This window comes from Natator depressus, chromosome 22, assembly GCF_965152275.1.
Source record: "Natator depressus isolate rNatDep1 chromosome 22, rNatDep2.hap1, whole genome shotgun sequence".
NCBI lineage: Eukaryota > Metazoa > Chordata > Testudines > Cheloniidae > Natator > Natator depressus.
The window spans coordinates 17,750,819-17,766,523 of NC_134255.1; the positions used below are offsets into that span (position 1 = coordinate 17,750,819).

Consider the following 15,705-nt stretch of genomic DNA (forward strand, 5'->3'; position numbering starts at 1 on the left):
AACAGAAGTGCTATTGGTGTAACTTCACCCATAGCAGGGTGTGACACTACACCCCATATTCTTCACAGTGATATTATGATGACATGATTATAGCATAATTATGATGCATTGTGTATAAGACCGGTCATGTGAGATGTTAATGGAAAAGTTATGATTCGCTGAATATGATTATCCTATTTGTATGTATGTATCATTTTTATATCTGAAGTTATGAATATTGACTATGTATCTGTATTTCAAATGTAGTTACACCTGGGTGATGCGCACTAGGCAAGATGCTTTAAGTCTAGATAGCTGGTTGGGAAGAGCCTATTCAGGGTAATGAGCCATTGGGGAAAACAATAGGCCTTAGGAGAAGCTTATCCCCCACCTGGTGAGCCTCCCCGAGGACACACCAGCCAGCATGTAAGTAATGGCTGCTATGACTCTACAAGGGCATGTGACCAGGCCACATGACTCTGGACTCCATTTTGGGGTGTCTGTATTTTTCTACAAACTGGTCTGGGAACCAAGTTTTGGAACAAAGTTCCCGCTATATGCTAAAGCTATACAAGGCAGGGAGTGACATCATCTCTTGTTCTTCACTCCCCACACAAGAAAACTCCTGGAAACACTTAAACAAAAGACTGAACTGGGGGAAGTGCTGGACCCAGGCTAAAGGGATTTATAGCCTGTGTATTAAAAACCTGGGGATTCCAAGCTGCAAAGCAAGTGCAGCTTGGGCTTTGAGAATCTGCTTGTACCATCACTCAGCATAAGAAACTACTTATTCATACCCAATCTATCTAGTATATTAAGCTTAGTTGGCATTTTTGTCTATTTGCTGGGTAATCTGCTTTGATCTGTTTGCTATCCCTTATAATCATTTAAAATCTATCTTTTGTAGTTGTTAAAACTTGTTTCATGTTTTAATTTAAACCCAGTGTGCCTTTAAGTGAAGTGTCTGGGGGAAAATCTCAGCTTGGTTTAACACAGGCTTGTTGCATTTCCTCTCCACATTGAGGGGGAGGCGAACTGGATAATCAATTCATACTGGTTGAGGTTTGGACCAGGGCAGGACAGTACACCTCTAGGGTCCTAGGCCTGGAAGCTGGTGGTTATTTTGGCTGTAGCCTCTCTATTGTTGGTTTATGCAATGGCTGGTCAGAGAGACTGCATGTAATTGCTGCTGGGTGTGTCCTTACCTGTGTGAATGCTGGTGGAAGTGCAGGACCAGGAGCAGGTCTGCAACATGTCACAGCAGCACAGTGTGAGAGGGAGCCCAGGTCCGTGGGTCAGAGGGCTCAGTGGTACCCCAGTTCTAGGTGGCACCCTGGGGGGAACCCATCACAAGGTGCACACATACACACATAGCCAGAGTGCCTACCCAAAGAGTTTACAATCTCAAAGGGCAAAGACAAAGTGGTACGACGTTACCAGTTGCACATTTAGTTATCATTATTCTATTTCAATTATTGCAATATCTGCTACTATGATTGGTAGGCTTATTCTCATTTCAGTTGAGCTGGTTAGACAGAGCACTGGAGGCCTCACAGGACTTGACTAGATACCCAAGAGGGCAACTGAAATTCTGAGCAACATTCAATTGTGTTAAATTGACATTTATGTTAAAGAGTGTGAGAAAAATCTTAGAATAAATAACTATTGGTTACCATGAAGTATACAGTACTGAACAAAGAGGAACTGTCTCCCAATTTAGATATTTGGAGAGGAAGATTAAAATAATTTAGAGAGATTTTCCAGCTACAGAGACCTGCATCCTCCATTTAGAGTTCTCATATGCAGTTATTAGTTGGTGGTTTAAAAAAAAAAACAAAAAACAAAAAAAAACACACACAAAAAAACTACTTCCCAGTAAGACACTGGAAGTTGGTGGAAAAACCACTTGAAAAAAAAATCAGCAAAAAGAACGAGGAGGACTCGTGGCACCTTAGAGACTAACACTCATTTGGGCATAAGCTTTTGTGGCTAAAACCCACTTCATCAGATGCATGCAATGGAAAATACAGTAGGAAGATATATACCCAGAGAACATGAAAAAATGCCCCTCTGCCACGTACTTTGGCCAAACCAGACAGACTCGACGCAAAGGAATAAATGGACACAAATCAGACGTCAAGAATTAGAACATTCATAAAACAGTCTGAGAACACTTCAACCTCCCTGGTCTCTCAATTACAGACCTAAAAGTCGCAATTCTTCTACAAAAAAAAACTTCAAAAACAGACTCCAACAAGAAACTGCACAACTGGAATTTATTTGCAAACTGGACACCATTAAATTAGGCTTGAATAAAGACTGGGAGCAGATCGGTCATTACATAAAGTAAAAACTATTTCCCCATGCTAATTTTCCCCCTACTGTTACTCAGTACCCTGAGTATTACCCCTACCTTCCTGTCAACTGTCTGAAATGGGCCATCCTGATTATCAATACAAACATTTTTCTCCTCATAGCCCACCTTAATTCATTAGTCTCGTTACAGTTGGTACGGCAACACCTTTTTTTCCCATGTTCATGGTGTGTGTGTGTGTGTGTGTGTGTGTGTGTGTGTGTGTGTGTGTGTGTGTGTGTGTGTGTGTGTGTGTGTCTTCCTACTGTATTTTCCACTGCATGCATCTGATGAAGTGGGTTTTAGCCCACGAAAGCTTACGCCCAAATAAATGTGTTAGTCTCTAAGATGCCACAAATACCCCTCGTTCTTTTTGCTGATACAGACTAACATGGCTACCACTCTGAAACCTGAAAAAAATCTTTGCATTTGAGCCTGAGACTACAGAAAGGAGGAGTTAGCATTCTGACCCCTGAGAATAGACTGCCCTGTCTACCTTAAGTGACTGAAGCCCAAATAATAATTAATTTGACACCTGAAAAGTTAAACAGTCAGGGTGGGATGCTGTTACATACTTCCCTGAGTCAGTGCCATTTCCATACTCTCAGTTTGCATAGCAGCAAGCTCAAAGAGGGGAAACTTGTAACCAGAACTATCAGAGCCTTCTCACAGTTTCTCCACTTGTTGGCCTCTCTACTTTCCAACTAATATCATGTTCAATTCTACATAGTCAAACCCAGAGATTTGTGGGGCCAGAAGATTTTATTTTTCAAACTCTCTCCAGCAAAGTTCCTGATTAGCAATTGTGCACCTTCCTCAACCATTGGATGGCCAACCACACAGGTGTTTGGAATTTAACAAGACTGATAGATTTAAATCAACGTAATTTAAATCACCAGTGTTAATCATGATTGAAATAAGCAAGCAGAAAATCTTGATTTAAATCATTCATTTTTGCAGTCATACTTTTAGTTATTTTCCTAAAGAAAGGTTGAGATCATTAAAACACTGATTTGCAACTAAATACAGCCTTGCCACTACATTTGGTAGTTTTTGCTCACCAGCAGGCTACACTATATCTATGCACCTTAGAGCAGGAAACAAAAGGGCCTGGGTACACGGGAGTCTTTACCTCTAGGGTAGACTCAAGGCACTTAACACATTTCTGAACGTTTGGAGACTGTCCAAACTAGCCTTTGTTCCATGATACAAACGTCTGAAGCTCACGTATCATGGATCAGCAGAGGTAAACCACAAACATTTGTATCCAGGATCTAACATCTGGGGAGCATCCAGCCTAGCCTGCTACAAGCATGTTAATCACCATGAACTAACTAGCAATAAGCTCTAGGTAAAAAAAATAAATAAAAGCCCTAAAAGACAATTAATACAAACATCCTGTTTATTGATTTATATTGTGTTAATATTCATACATGCTTGCTTGAAACAAATACTGTCCAATATGCAACAAAGAAAATAAATCCATGCTGGCACTTCAAGTCCAGACAAAGGAAGCAAAGAGAGAGGCTTAGACACCTGACCAAAAAAGCACTGGATCATACACTGGCTATGAAAAACACACTGCCTACATATTACATTCAAATAGGGAGACTACAGCCATCAAGTTTTTCACCAAGCAAAGCACAGCTAGCAGTGATCAGCCCACGCAAGCCGGTTGCTTAACGGAAAGATGCTGAACAGAAAGTGTTTTGTTTGACTTCTTGTGTAACGTGACCTTTCCAGCTGAGGCAACTAAAGATCACAGTGGGACTTGAAGAGGAAGCCCATGCGAAAACAGGTTCGAAAGTGTAACTATTTCGTTAGTAGCATTCATTACAGATACTCCTCTACAGTCCATCTAACCAAGCACCAAGCTACCAATACGCAAGCGCTCCACTATAATTAAAGCCAAAAAACACACACTTGCTCAAATTGAGAAGGATGGCGGAGGATGTTGCACTTCTCAGCTAATTCACTACAGAGAATATTTTTGCAAAAAGCACTTGAAGATTTAAAAACCAAACAAGTCTGCATAATTAAATCCCACATGGAGTATTTATTTCCATATGCGGATCACAGCATTTTCTGCCTATCTACACAGGGAAATGATAAGAGCGTTCTAAAAAGTATTATTCATATAGTATTACCTATTTATGACATCCCTGAAGAGACAGAGTTGGAGCATATGCCAACATGGGTATATCGGTACCGCCCTCTCAGAGTATAGAAGGGTTGATCATCAAAAAAGCAGTTCAAAGCCACAGGAAGACTCGTTTAATTTCCTGATCAATGAGCAAATGCAAGTATTATCCCCATCATTCATCCTCAGGAGAGCTGAAAGTAACTTTCTTTTTAAGTTTAGGACTCACAAGTGGATGCTACTGTATTAAACTGCAGCTGCTTTACAGTGTGATGCTTTTACATTGATCTTTCTGATTGCAAGTGGAGGTACTTACACTGCCAGAGGTGTCTTCTCCTCACAGCCACATCTAGTTGCCAGTAACAATTAGTAAGAAAGCTATAATGCCTACATTTCTTGTGCCAGATTTAAAGTTAATGATATCACAAATTCAGACATAAGGGAGGTATTCTTAAAAGCACTCAGTAGTGGCCTATTTCCACTGAAATTAATGGTAAAACTCCTATGACTTCAATGGGAGCAGAGTTAGACTAATACCCAGTGCTTTTGAATATGCCACTTTAAATGCTTTGCCAGAATTAAGTACTTTATGGGACACATTTTAACAGTTACGCATATGATCACATGCAAAAATAACTGGGGCAACCTTGTGCTCAACTGGAATGCACGACAGCTGTGCACACTAAGGAATCTGCAGGTGCAAATGGCTAATGAGATGCCTAAGATGCATTTTGTAATTAATATTTCAAAAATCACATTATACGCATGCATTCTATGTAAATTCAGTGCAGCAAGGAGCTCCCACCAACACTGGAGGAACAAGTATACTCAGTGCGAATAGGTTACATTTAATAAATTAATGAGTTACTGTTTATCCTTCTAGGTTACTGTTTAGCCTTCTAAATTAAGACACTAGAAAATCTAGAAAAAAAATTCTTCTTGTTTACCCAAGTGTTACCTCGCTGAAAATTATCACCACCTGACACAGTCTGATCAACCCTGCAATTTTCATCCATGTCTAGTCAAGTTTCAGTTTGTGAATGGGGTTCTGTAACAGAGGTTGCCTGCAATAGCAAGAGACTAGACTCAATGACCCAGAAGGTCCCTTCCAGTCCTATGATGCCTCTCAGGTGACAGTGAACAACTTTTGTCATTTTTGGAAAAGCAGCAGTGTTAATACTGATCATTCAAATTATAGATGTGATGCTAACACTACCGTCCTTCTTTCAAAGGCCAGCACCAAGAAGTGATAAACTGTCAGAAACAGCATCAGAGTAACAGCTGATCTCAAAAGAATATTTTGGCTTTAGATTGACTGCAAGTGCATCTTCAAACAAACAATTTTCTTGTCACCTGTAGTGAGGAAAGCTGAAAGTCAAAGCTTCTCTCTGTTGTATTAATTTAGATGGAATACAGGGGCCCAAAGACGTCAACATAACCCAGTCACTGTCCAACATTAAACAGTGTTAAACAAGATCCAGGGTTTGTTATAGGGAGACTTCAGTCTGCTTAGTCCCATGGCAAACACATCATTAAACATCCTTTTAACCTTTTATTAAAGATAAAGAAAAGAAGGAAAAACCAGTTAAAACAAACATTTGGAAGTATTAAATAAGGCTTTCATTTTAACACTCCCTTGTTCCCTTTTTCTTTAGCTGGGGAATTTTTAGAAGAAAAAAAACCCCTTGTTTGACAGTCTCTTAGATTGTACGAAAAGTGGTAATAACTGTCCTTTGGGGGAAAGCAAAAAGAAATGAGTTGAGATGGGCTGGAGCTTGTTATTGTTGCTATTTAAGTCCAACCCCATTTCATCCAAGGTGATGTTTGGGATTTAGCTGGAGCTGGCAGAAGTGGCAATGTCATCTGGGTCCCACTCTCAGGCCAGGCCAGGCCAAGCCATCACTCAGGATCAGGATAACAAAGGCCAGGGTCCTGATGAAGTCGCTCACTCCACTAGCCTTTGTCTGTTCTTCTGCTTTTTCCCCTAAAGAAATATTTCTTTAAGGACCCCAAAAAAGGAGTGATGGGTGGACTAGCCCATTCCCTTAACTATTTTGTCCACCCGTTGGCCTAGTATCCAACACACCAATTTTGGTTTGTTAATTTCCAATTCCACATCTTCTGTTTTCCCCAAGCATGATTTTAAAGTAGTCCTTGAACCATATCAGGAGGCCCTTTTGTTTAGACTAATTCAGTCTCTCTCCTTTTCGTACCTTTTCCCTTCATCGTTTGTTATAGGTAATCGTGACATCTAATGAACTTCCACATTTCTACAGGTGAAATTACAATTAGAGTCAGTCAATCTATAGGCCTAATTATCACAACGTCTCCAAAGCTAAAAGCTCTTAGTTTGTATTTCACTTGCAGGTATTTTGTATTCTAGGGTTTGTTACAAGGGAAGTTTACCAGCATAACTATACTGGCCTAATCATGCCTCTAAATTTTCCTGTGTAGACAAGCCCCTAGGAACATCAGCTCTTTCCATTGTATCAGCAACTCACCTTATTCACAACAGCAGTCACAACAGGCGGCACTAACTAATGATCCGACTGTGTAAGAATACAATGTGATTATTTAGGAAAATCAGAATGGTCAGAAGTAGGAGTCCTCCTTTCCGCCTCAAATTCCATATGGCAAACCTGTCACATATGAACTAGAAGTGCTCTTGCTCCAGAACATCGAGTCCGCAAACATTCCTTTCTCTAAAGATCGACTAAGAGGGCATATGCCCTAGTACAACAGTGTTATAACCTGTCACCACTGTAGATCGGGGCCTAGTTACTGAGTTAGTTCAGAGGTGTCAGTTTAATCTTAGAGAGGTGTTAGTATCACAGAATCACCACACAGGGAAGTCTGAACAGGAGGTCACAAGGACTGGTTATAGCACAGTGCACACAGCAGATGAGGACAGAGATTCGCTGGCAGAGCTGTGGGGGAAGCCAAGGACTGGAGCACCAGATCATGCTGCAGGTCAAGCCTGAGGTGCACTAAGCTATGTGGGGAGTCATAGCTGATGTCTTCCTGAATATCATTCAGTTAAATGGTGCAGAACAAGCAGACAGATCCTTTTAGCTGCAGCTTAATAAAGGCTACATCCAAATGCCAGTGTTAAATTAGGTTACCCAGCAGTGCCATTTGCTTCAACCACTGATGCGCTCAGCCAGATCTCCCTGAGAGAGCAGATATTTCTAATCAACTCCAAGACCTGAGCTTTTTCTATATTTGAGACGTGCACATTATGTTTGATATGATTTCTTTCTGCTTTCCATTCCACTAGGTCTCCTAGACTGATGGGAACAACAATATATGCCCTGGAGAGATAGAGGGAAGCCAGTTAACTGTATCCTTCTAGCTACTCTCACACCATGCCAGATACCTTTGAAGAGCTCAGAAACACAGCTCATTTGGAATAGATAACTCCCAGGGGAGTGAGAGAAAGATACAAGGGCTTCACTGAGCCTTCCACTGGATTCCAACAGCACATAATACCAAATGGAAACTTAAGGAAATCGGAGACAAAGAAAAAAATGACATTAACAGTGGGAGTGAGCTTGGAAGAGCTGGAGAGCTACAACATAACTCTGGTACACCAGTTTGACGATGCCGTGCGATATATGCACACAGTGCATTACTATGGAGACTCAGTAACAAACAATAACTATTCCTCGATGTCCCGTAACACTGACTCAGCGCTTACACTATCGACCCATTCCTGCCAGAGAGATGGAGCACATCTGGCACATGTGAACAGGACCCATGTGATTAGCACTCTGGTCAGTTCAGATCCATGGACTCCAGAAGAGATACGTTACTAGCTATAAGAGAAGGAGTACTGGTGGCACCTTAGAGACCAACCAATTTATTTGAGCATATGCTCAAATAAATTGGTTGGTCTCTAAGGTGCCACAAGTACTCCTTTTCTTTTTGCGGATACAGACTAACATGGCTGCTACTCTGAAACCTGTCATTACTAGCTATGTCGTACCATATTACCCATTGCTCAGTCCTAATGACATAGCAAATGTCACCATTTATGCCCAACACCACAAATATGAGGGTGGTGCAGCAGTCCCATTGCATTCCACACTGACAACCAACAGTGATCAAGTCATTGCACAAGCAAAAGCAACAACCTCTCCTGTTTCAGGAATTTAAGTGGGCAGTTGGGCCTGCAGGAGTGAGCTTTCACAACAGCACAGGAGGTAGAAAAACCCCTGGGGTTTGCCCACATATCCCACCACACAGAAAAGTTTAGGTTCAACCTCTTACGTTCTTTTTCCACAGAGTTCTTCAGACATTCATAAGACAAATCTACTAGCGAAGCTTCTTCTCTTATTTGCTCTACAGTCTTAAACAAAGCCCAGATAAACAAGCAAGACATAGTCTGGGGTAGGCAACCTATGGCACGCTGCCAAAGGCGGCACACGAGCTGATTGGCAGGGGCACTCACACTGCCAGAGTCCTGGCTACCGGACCGGGGGGCTCGGCATTTTAATTTAATTTTAAATGAAGCTTCTTAAACATTTTAAAAACCTTATTCACTTTACATACAACAACAGTTTAGTTATATATTATAGACTTATAGAAAGAGACCTTCTAAAAACGTTAAAACGTATCACTGGCACGCGAAACCTTAAATTAGAGTGAATAAATGAAGACTCGGCACACGGCTTCTGAAAGGTTGCCGACCCCTGACAGTCATTCAAATGGCAATGCACGTATTACTCACATCTGGAGCCACTTTGCATTGGCATATGCACATTAATCAATGCTGGAGACAAAGAGCTGAACTTCAGGCTTTTGTTGGTGACCTTACATAACAAATGCTGGCTTTGTGGTGTGCAGCTGCATTGCAACTCCTTGTCTTGGAGTGGTCAGTCTGATGGCTCAGGTGCACACGTTTCTCAAGTGAGCTGTCACCATAAATCTGCCTGTGTCTATGAGGCCGCTAATAGAGTAACCTATCCACAGGTAATAGTTGTGAAATTTGCAACAAGAGAAAAGGTCCCACAAAGGGGGTATTTGCTCTTCAGTTTGACAGTCTAAGAAGGTAGATAGCAGGGCACCTTTTACTGAACCAACGTAACCTCTCTTTTGACAGGATTAAAGGCTAAAATGGAGGAGTCTCCTCTCTAACAGGAACTGATTAGCTGGCCTTCTGTAGTCTTCTTTCCAGCAGTTCATATCGATACAGAGAAATATTTTTAATCTCATGAGAAGAATAAAATTGCCAAAAGGAAAATTCTCCATTGCACGTATGAAAATGACTGAACAGATCAGCCCAGGCCATTTTATAGCAAACCGGTGGCTCGAAAATAAATATTGCCAACACCTGAAAGATGGGAATTTGAGGACCAAAGTGTTTGTGCATGAAGAAATTGCATTTGCTCAACAATGAAGTTCTCACCTTCTCCACATCCTCTCCAAGACCAACACCACCTCTTGTACTTTGCAGAACATGAAGAAAATGCTGAGGGCATTTTGAGAAAAGTCAGTCGTGCCAATTCCTCTAGGTTGTTGTGACTTTCATACTCTACTTGTCTGAGTTCTGTACTCTGCTGTGACCGTTCTTGGCCCGCAGAGGGACCAAGCAGTTTTATCCAAAGGACAAAAGCATAACATTCAGACCGACAGTTCAATATGCCAGCTAAACACTGAAAGGAGATTGCTTTCAGGTGCCTGAGAGCAGCCGTCTATAAACAGCCCTGGATCTCTGCATCTCAGGTAGAGTGGTTGGTGTCTCAGAAAGTAAATACAACCAGAATACTTGCTCTTTATTTTCAAGTTTAATATTAAAACTGTATTGCCTTTGCAGTCTTTCCTTTGCAAAAAACAAAAAAAAAAAATACAAGCAAGTCTACACACAATATTCCTGTCTGCCATTCCATTTGTGCTGGGAGCTCAGAAATCACAAGCTAAACAGAATCATACTTGGTCAGTATTTAGAAGTGAGATCTTGAAGGAAAAAACCTGTGCTGTGAGAAGTACATTTGGTGGCACTCTTTTCTCTGAGTACTGAATATAATGCTCTCGATTTGTGCTAAAGAGTTCTGTGCTGCTAGACATGGCATCTTCTGATTAAGACACCCCTTGTCCCCCCCCGCTGCCCCTTGCAGTCATTAGAGAACCCACAGCATTTTTTGTATGAGCCCTTGGGAGATCTCAATATTACTTTTCCTCCCAAAATTCCCCTTCTGGTTTTAATTAGAGGCAGGATTCTTCTTCACTTCCTGTCTTAAACTACTTAATATGGTTGTGTGCTGTTAACTACCAAGTTCCACCCCAGAACAGTGCTGGATGCATTTCTGTGTTGGTCAGAGTGGATGTAACAATTCCTGGAGGGGCTTTATGAGACATCTGAATAAAAAAAAGCATGCGGACTGTATTATGTCCTGTTCCTTATCCCAACCCAAGTTGGGAGAGACTCCCTATAGCACTGTCATTTCTAGGCACAATGGAATGCATCAAAAGCGCCATGGCAGGCTCAGTAGAAATCCTTTGGTTTATGCATAACTATTTAAACATTAATGTCAAAATTCAAAACCAAATCCTTCTAAGAGTTTATTAGCAATGCAGTTCAGTCAGCATCAACAGTGAAGGGATTTCAGAAACAGGATTGACAGTCGGATGGCTATGAACTAATTTAGTCCTTTGTCTTCCTCCTACTCTATATGCCTATTCACTTTTGCAGAAACTCCAGAATTTGGGATGGCGTCCTTTGGCTGTTAAGCTACAGGGGGATGATGCAGCAGCACTGAATGCTGCCTGCCACACAGGAATATTACTGTATCAGGAATCACTGTCAGGTAGATCACAAACTCACCAGCACAACTGTGGGGTCGGGGGGGGGGGGGGGGGGAAGAGAGACAGAACGCGAGCAAGCGCAGGCAGAAGCAACATTGGTTAAAATAATTCTGATCACCATTTGTGAGATGCACTGTTGCATGGATGGGGAATTCTACTTCCCTTCTCCCACAACGGAAGTTATTTTATATGCATCTGAAGTCTGGAGTAAGACAGCTACCAACCTAAGGGGCTGATCCTACAAACCCTTGCTCACATCAGCAGTCTTTCCTCCTGAAGTCAAGAGTGACTACTAACCTCACTACAGGTTAAGATTCTTTGTATCTGATGTGTGGCAGGCCACTTGAATCCACTTGATTATTATGAGGACTGATGGCAATCCACTGAAGTAATGAAATGCATGTGAAAAGCTGGAAGACTTCAATCCAGATGTATAAGTGAAAAACTGCAACTTGTGAAGTCCAGTGTTGTAAACTCTTGCGATTTTATCGTGTCACGATATTTGGTATTTTTCTTAAGGCCCCAGCTCTTCACTTCAAGTCTTGTTATTTTGTGAGAATCTCCGCTTTAAAAAAAGTTAATTTCTAGCCTTGTGGTTGTAGAGAAAAGTTTGAAAACGTGTCCCAGTTGCACCCTCAAGGTTTAACAAACAGAAAGCAAATAAAAAGAATGCAATGTTTATTTAAAAAAAAAACACATGATTTTTCAACACTTTGGTGGAGATAGCAATACTGGAAACCATTGATATCCTAGATGTCCAATTTCTACATACTTGTCTAGATGGGGAAATTCAGCAGCATAATTAGATCTGTATAATTATATTACTACAGCTGCACTGGTACAACTCCCGAGGTGAACAATTTTATTCCCACACAGCCTTATACTAGAATAACTACTGCAGTATAATTATACTGGTAAGTTTCCCCAAGCCCCAAGAATGTGCATGTTTGTGAAAATGGAACTGAAGCTACTGAATTCCAAAGTTGAGTTTTGAAACTTTTGGCAGCAGGCAGCTTCTTAAAGAAAACAGTAGACTGCAAAGAGAAACATAACATTCCACGTTCTGGCAGCAGTGGGGCATGAGAAAGGATGGCAGTTGAGCACAGAAACTATGACATCTTGGCCGTGATGTAGCACTTCCAGAACACCAGTCACTGTGCGGAGTTCATCTAGCCAATTACCAGAAAATTTGCACTTTGTTGTACAGCAAGAGGTGAAAGTTTCTCTGAATAAAATTGCTCCTGCAGAGTGAGAGCGAGGAGTTCCACTGTCCGGGAGGAGAACGCTTGCCAAATGCAGAACGCTTCTCTGTTCTGGAGGCTGGGGAATGAAAGTAACATCCTGAAGGCTTGGGCACTCAACTGACTGGTTGAAGATTTTTGGAAGAAAGAAATTAGAAGTCAAGAATGTCCTACAAACAATGAGTAAGATAAAGCCCTCTCTCCCCCAAACTGTGCCTTCATTTCAGTGGAGCTATTGTAGTCTGTATTCAATATGACCCTCTTCTCCTATGCTCACCACAATCACCCCACACAGTCAGTCACAGCACTGCATTTCTACACAGTCCATTTCCCCCAGCCATTTAATTTCTTTAAAGAAAAATAAACATATATGGAGAGTTTAAAGTTACCTCCAGCGGCTGCTAAAAAACGTTAATGTAATACACCTATCATCATACATTTTGTTCACTGGGATCAGAATTATGACTGCTAAATTCCCCACAAGAGGCAAGGGAGGTATGGCAAGAGACACACTGAAGAGGAATAAACCAGCCATTTAATCATACTGCAAATAATACTCACTTTTGTAAAGCTGATAAGAGGTGATACAAGTGCTAAGTGGCATTTCAGTCTACAACAAGGACATAACTAAAGGGCAATTTTCAGCTGTAAACCAAGAAGCAGGTCTACCTGCAGAGCAGGGGAGACAGCCTAAGCAGTTTGCCCAGGAGCATGACAATCAACCTCAGCTTTGTTGACTTGATGTGTAGGGAATGCCTACATTGCACACTATTAGCATGATTAAACACGACTGGTCAAAAGAGTTAGCAGACATGATACTGATTAGGACTTAGCTGTCAGTACAGACCAGATCAAATCATGTCAGCTAAGCACAGTTTGACCCAGAACTGAAAACATTTGCAGGCTCAAGTGAGAGAAACCAGCCCTGCCACTGCCTCAGACAGTTTTGGAAGTGTGCATAAGATTTCTTATACAGTAGAACCTCAGAGTTACACTGCGGGAATGGAGGTTGTTTGTAACTCAGAAATGTTCCTAACTCTGAACAAAACATTATGGCTGTTCTTTCAAAAAAGTTTACAGCTGAACATCGACTTAATACAGCTTTGAAACTTCATTATGCAGAAGAAAAATGTTGCTTTCCCTTTTTTTGTTTTAGTAGTTTACATTTACCACAGTACTGTACTGTATTCACCTCTCTTTGTCTCTGACTGTGTACTTCTGGTTCCAAATGAGGTGTGTGGTTGACTCGTCAGTTTCTCACTCTGAGGTTCTACTGTACCACATTCTTCACTCAGGGTGGTGTATGAAGTCTCCTGGTCCCAACTGCTGCTACCCTTTCTTCTTTGGCATAGCAAAGGCTACAATTTTCTGACACTAAAAGTAAATGCAAATACATGGCAAGATTTAGCAATCCAAATTCTAGATGCTCAAATCCAAAGGATTCAAATAAAAGGTGTATCTAGCATTTCACTGCACTTTTTGCTATAAATCATCCCATTCTGTTTTCAATTTAACAAATCTGCATTGTATGCAATCTACCCCATTACCCTTCTATTTAGTGCTCTCTGTTAGAGGGAAAGAAACAGTCAAACTCAGAGGCTGGTCAAACTTTTGGGAGTATCCTCTAACAGTCTAATGGTTAAGAGTATGCATGTGCAAATGAGGACTCCTGACTCACTATAAGACTTCAGCTATCCCTTATAAAAAGATGTTAGTTAAGTTCCTGTGAAGTATCATCTGTGAATGCTTTTAAAGTGGGTCTACACTGTAGATAAAAACCTGCAGCAGGCCTGTGCTAGCTGACTTGAGACCACGGGGCTCAGGCTAAGGGGTTGCTTAATGGCGCTGTAGACTTCAGGCTCAGGCTGGAGCCAGGGCTCCAAGACCCTCACCCTTTGCAGGTCTCCCTTCAGCATAAACTGGCTACACAGGAGGCCTTACAGCAGTGCAGCTGCAGCGGTACAGCTGTGCTGCTGTAAGGTCTGTCGTGTAGACAGCCATAGGCAAAGTCTACATTGGCAGAGTTTTTGCGCTGTCAGTTTCCAAAGGTGATAGTGGACTGGTGAAAGACAAGCGCTGGTTTGTGTACTCACTTACTTCCACAGGCATCACAATGTTTACATTTGCAGCATTTCCATGATGGAGGAGAGCAGCGCTCTGAGGGCAGCTATCCCACAGTGCAGCTCTCTCCATTTTGACGATAGGTCTTGTGGGAAGGGGGGTGGAGGGATAGCAGGGCATCATGGGTCCCTGAACAGCCTCCTCTCCCCAAACACTGATCAGCTCCAGTAGCTCAGCATTTGCTCGTGGAGCAGGCATTGTCACCTGGCCAGGTAAGTGAGCACTTGCCAAGAAAACAGGAAGGGGAGTTTCAAAGTTCCCGGGGCTTTTCATGGGGAGGTGTGGACGTCTGTTTACCTGGCGTCAGAGCAGGAGAGTTGCTGGCCAGAGTGATCACCAAGGCACTGTGGGATATCCTGTGGAGGCTAAAAACTCTGTAAGCAAGAAGAATGTGTCTTCACTTGCACATCACCGCAAAAGCATCACCGGTAAGAGATGTACACCTCTCGTGAAGGTGGTTTTCTTTTTGCAATGAAACTTCTGAGTTTCACTGCAAAAAGTCATTGGCAAGTGTAGACGCTCCCACAGTTTTTGTGCAGAAAAGGGACTTTTTCCGCTTTAAATGGCAAGTGTAGACATGCCCTTAGGGAAAGTAACATTCAGAAATGGATAATACTGGTAAGAGTGAGTCAGTCTCTCTCTCTCTCTCTCTCACACACAGACACACACAGAACACTTCTAAGTTTATTGCCACGAGTTCTATTAAAATTAAAGTCAAGACTAATTATTGGCCTTGCCTACACACAGAAGTTTCACTAGGTTGATTCAGAAACTGGTTTTAGTTAATTTAGTTAAACTGGTGCAAACCCCTGTGTGGACAAACACAACCTGGTTTATATCAATTTATATTAACCAGCCTACATAAATCAATTTTAAAACCAATTTTAGTTAAATTGGTGTAACTTGCAGGCAGACAAGGCCTAAACCCACTCTTCATTCAAAAGCAAATTTAAGCATAGTGCCTCAGCCTAGTCCCAACTGGACATTTTTCCGTCACACAATTTGGCTTGCTGGCAGTCTGACTTGAGGCGCAGAGACGTGAAACAAATCAGAAATGAGGGGAGGTG

At 41.8% G+C, this 15,705-nt stretch overlaps 1 protein-coding gene across 5 annotated transcripts in view; it reads right to left on the reverse strand.

The window, feature by feature from the left end:
* The window catches only part of SIK3 (SIK family kinase 3), a 149,135-nt gene that overhangs the window by 82,177 nt on the left and 51,253 nt on the right, over positions 1-15,705 (reverse strand). Inside the window, exon 1 of one of the 5 annotated variants that reach the window (XM_074936936.1) lies at positions 13,710-13,866. The exons of the other annotated variants lie outside the window; for them this stretch is intronic. The gene's annotated coding sequence lies outside the window, so the exon portion shown is untranslated. Of the gene's footprint in view, positions 1-13,709; positions 13,867-15,705 lie in introns of those variants that run through there. 5 annotated transcript variants of the gene reach the window in all.